Below are 4808 nucleotides of genomic sequence, written 5' to 3'. Positions count from 1 at the left end.
ATATCCAGGTACTTACTGCTCATTAGGTTGTTTGTCAGTGAATAACATCAAAATGAGACAAAACACAAACTCACTATTTAGTTAGCACAGGTGGAATTATTTGAAACTTAATTAGAACAGCCACTTAAATTACACATATTCAGACTCATTATTAATAAAAAATAACCCTAACTGGAATTAGTTTAGAATAACAATAAAATTGTTAATATTTTAGCATAATGTTATATTTTAGAACCTTTGATAACTGTGTGTTATGCTTTCAAGCCATAACAGATAGCCAGATTTTCTAAAATGACTTAAATTTTTTTGTAAACTTTGAAATTTATGAATTCTAAACTAAGTTAGAAAGTGTAGGTTATGGTTTCACTGACATGAGTGAATTGATATATTATTTTTATTCATTTTTCTCTCATATATTATATCCCAACCACATTTCCCCTTTCTCCACTCCTCCTTCCTCCCCTCCCCCAACACCACTTCTCTACCCTAAATCCACTTCTTCTTCATTTCCCTTCAGAAAATGAGAGTCCTCCTCAGGACAACTCAGTCTACTCATTTAAACAATATATATACTTGTTTAGCAAAGTGTGATAGCACATGCCTTTAATCTGAGCATGCAGGAAGTAGAGGAAGGTGAATCTCTGAGTTGGAGGTCAGCCTGGTTTACATAGTGAGTTCCAGGATAACTAAGGCCATGTAGAAAGAGACCTTGTCTCAAAAAGAAAATAAGCAAACAAAGTAAAAATACTTGTTTAATGTTAAACTACTAAAATATGGATTTTGGTTATTTGTAAAGGACGTTGGGAATCACAAGAGAGCATTTCCTCCATCAGCCCTCATGAGAGTCCTGCTAACAGGCCATTCTGTTTAAAAGTCCATGGCTATTCTGTTTGGATTTGGGTGAACTTAGCCTGTGTTTGTCAATACCGGGCAACCAATCAAGTGTGCTTGGAAAATCTGAGACAATGCATAAGGCTGTATTTTTATTATTTTAGGAGGAAGTCATAACAGAAATGCTAAGTGAGACTAGGTCCACATACCAAACCCTGTTTCTCTACAGACACACAGACAGTGAAGAGTGTGGGACTTTCAAACTGTAACTGGTGTAGAAGAAACAGCCACGTAAAGACTTTTCTTTTTAACCATATAGACAATGATAACTTTCTGCCTTGTTATCTTGAAAAATGTATATGTGTAAGTGTACATATGTACATGTTTGTGTGTTCACATGAAGATATACAGTTGTTATGGGAAAGAAAAAGGATGTATACAGATAAGTGGTACTATAACCTATTCTGATCATTTTTATATTATTTATGCTTAAAATTGAGATAAAAATTAGAAATCTTATAATTCTATCATGAATCAGAAATAGGGTTTATAATGTGACATTTATTTGGATTAAAAAGATGTAAGAACATACAATAGGCTTAGCATATGTAGAACACTATGTTTAAGGACTATTAGAGGACTTCTCATCTATTCAGAAAATTATGGATTCACAGGTAATATGAAAATCATCTCCACCCTTGCATGTTTTTAGAGAAAACATAAAGCAAATAATGAATGAACAAACATAGCCACCTCAACCCCAGCATTGGTGGCACACAACCAGCAGGGAGTACTCTTCCAACACCTGGGATGAATAGTCCCAAGACTGTGAAGTGGACAGTGCTTAGGTGATATCCTTCTGCAGTGGTGGCCGGTGAACCTTCCTCATGATACACTTCACCATCCATCTGATGCCCTTTGCCTGTGAGAGCAGAGCAGGCCTGGGTCAGACAGACTCGTTGGCCAATCTTCCAGGTACAGTCACTGAATGTAGTCTTGATGTCACGAATGGTGAGGCAGGTCTCCACATTCTGCTTGTTGGCCAACACCAGGATGGGGATACCATCCAGTGCTTCACTTGAAACCACCTTCTCAAATGCCTCTTTGGATTCTGACAGTCTCTCCTCATCAGTGGACTCAGTGACATAGATAGATGATGCCACGGCACTCTGTACAGTATTTGTTCCACAAACACTGTAGCTCTTCTTGTCCACTTAAGTTCCAGAACATGAGACGAGCCTTCCCCACGTCCACACTGCCAATGTTTAAACCCACAGTAGTGGTGATTTTGGATAGACTCATCCCCTTGTAGTTCTTGTTAAACCATGTTTTTGATTGTTCCAAGAAGGTTATCTTCCCAGCATTGTCCAGGCCCAGGATAAAGATGCAGTATTCATCCTTCTGGAACATGTACTTGTACAACCCCAAAAGCAGTGTTTGCATCCTGCCCTGGCACCCTGCACCTGCTCAAATCCGGGAGCCTCAGCTGCAGACATTGCACTGCAAACCCCACTGACCTCGAGTTGGTGATTTTGTTTAAACCTTTTTTTCCCTCCATCTCTATAACTTCTTTAGTGATATTCTGTTTATTTTGATGTGTTTTATTTTAATTTAATTTCACTCAGAATACTTACCAATTTTTCTTGATATTTCTTTAATCTGTGATTACTTAGACGTGTATAGCAGAAATTCTACTATTCAGAATATTTTTCCAGGTTACTCATAATTCTTCCTTTCTGATTTATTTCTTTCACCATTATGCAACACATTCTATTAAAGCTAATTATTTTAAAGCATAACAAATTATGTAATTTGGCCAAAAATAGGTATACTAGAAATATAGTTGCAAAGATGTGATGAGACTATATAGTAAGCAACATAAAACAGCAATAACTGCAATGAAAAACTGCCATTCAGCCATCAGATACTGACTACACAAGGGATTAGGTTCATCATATTAATTTTTTTAGTAACTATAATCAGAACCCTATGTTTAAGGACTATTAGATGACTTCTCATCTATTCAAAAAATTATGGAAGAGCCAGGCGGTGGTGGCACACACCTTTAATCCCAGTACTCAGGAGGCAGAGGATGGCGGATCTCTGTGAGTTTGAGGCCAGCCTGGTCTAGAAGAGCTAGTTCCAGGACAGGAACCAAAAGCTACCGAGAAACCCTGTCTTGAAAATCAACAACAACAAAAAATTATGGATGCACAGGTAATCTAAAAATTATCTCCATGCTTGCATCATCTTTTGTTAGTAACCAATATCTCCTTTTTGTTTCCTTTATGATTCAGAATCCTCTGTGAATCCAGGATGAGTTCATATTATCTGATTAGCTTAATATATTTTCAAAACTATAATTTTCAAATAAAGTCATATTTTCTGGTGTCATGGATAGGGCATACATTTTGGGAAGCACTATTCAAATTACTACAATGATAAATGTAGAATTTGAGGAAATATTATAAAATAAGTAATAATCTGATTACAAAGTAATAATTGTTAGAAATGAATTAGTAAATGAAAACCTCTTGGACTGGGGAGGTAGTTCAGTCACTAACCTGCTTTTCTGGCATCCATGAGGACATACATTTGATTCCCCTGAGTACTTGTGTTTGATACCCAGGACAACATCAACAAAAAAGCAGGTGTGGTGACAAGCACTTTAATGTTAATGCAAAAGAAAGGAGAGAAGTAAATTCCTGGGACTTCTTGTCCAGTGTCACACTTGACATTTTCTAGACTGTTCAGAGATCCTACCAAAAAAGAGTGGTGTGGGAAGTCCTTCTGAAAGAAGAGACAGTCACATTCTGCCCCACTTTCTCCACTTTCTAATTTTACCACCCCTGCTTCTTATTTGCCCAATATAAACAGAATGGTATTCTGCACATCAGTGCCTCACCTTCTTGTGCTGGGCATTTGGAAATCTGGAAAAAACAATTTTGAATGATTCTACCCGGAAGAATTAAAAAAAAAGTCTGAGTCTGAAGAGAAGCATGTTTAAATTGATCTTTTCATTACATAATATACTAAAACATCAAATAGTACCCTGTAAATATATAGTATTTTTAAAGAAAATTTGAAAAGCAGAAATGTTGAAAGATGTCATGGCAAGTTCTAAATTTTATATAAAGGAAGAATTAATGTTAATTATAATGAGCAATATTTACTAAGTTTTTGGTATCTACCACATGCTGTTTCTGTGGATTACCTGTGTCGCACAAAAGCTGTCATGCTTATAAGATTTTTATCTATGATCCTTATACTTTTCAAGTTTACATTGAGAATATAGTATAAATAGTCAAAAACAATAACAGAACTGGAGAGATGGCTCAGCTGTTAAAGACTAAGGCTCACAGGCAAAATGATAACAACCTTTTTTTAATAAATGACTAAATTATAAATTTTTTATAAATGACTAAATTATAAATGATATTAAAAAGTCATTAATAAATCTTATAATCAACACAACATTAAATTCTGTCTCTGAAATACTTTCAAGATATAGATTTAGCAAAAGCAGAAGCTAACACAAACTTCCTGTAGATATCAGAGTTTTCTATCATTCACTCAAACTGAGTACACTTTTAAGGAACTTAAAGTGAGAGAGCTAATTCTGTTACTGTAAATCCTGGTGTGGAAATCCCATATGTCAGAAGCGATAATCGAATGTATTTTACTTATTTAGAGACATAGAAGAAGGATGCTTTAGGTAAGTACTCCGTGGCTTTAATTGGTGTTATTTAACTGCTAGAAAATGGGTGCTAGAAAATTTGGAGAGGAAAATGGAATAATCATGCAGAATATGTATAGGTATTGCATTTGAACGATAAAGGGCTGGGATACTGGATTAAAAGAGTCAAGACAGTGAAAGCCTTTATAAGAAATGTACAATTTGGCTCATTTAAGGAACAGAATAGGAGATGGTATCTCAGGTTGCTAAAAGGAAAATCGGGTCTTATCAGACAATTTAT

General features: G+C 35.5%; 1 pseudogene; it reads right to left on the bottom strand.

Annotated features, from left to right (window-relative positions):
- Nucleotides 1–1675: 1675 nt before the first annotated feature.
- Nucleotides 1676–2274, bottom strand: LOC121462019 (annotated as a pseudogene).
- Nucleotides 2275–4808: the final 2534 nt, after the last annotated feature.

The sequence above is a fragment of the Microtus oregoni genome, unplaced genomic scaffold (genome assembly GCF_018167655.1).
Source record: "Microtus oregoni isolate MIOR12 unplaced genomic scaffold, Mior012 000023F_ref0000262, whole genome shotgun sequence".
NCBI lineage: Eukaryota > Metazoa > Chordata > Mammalia > Rodentia > Cricetidae > Microtus > Microtus oregoni.
The sequence above is the reverse complement of the archived record's forward strand: the minus strand, read 5'-3'. Positions and strand labels throughout refer to the sequence as shown.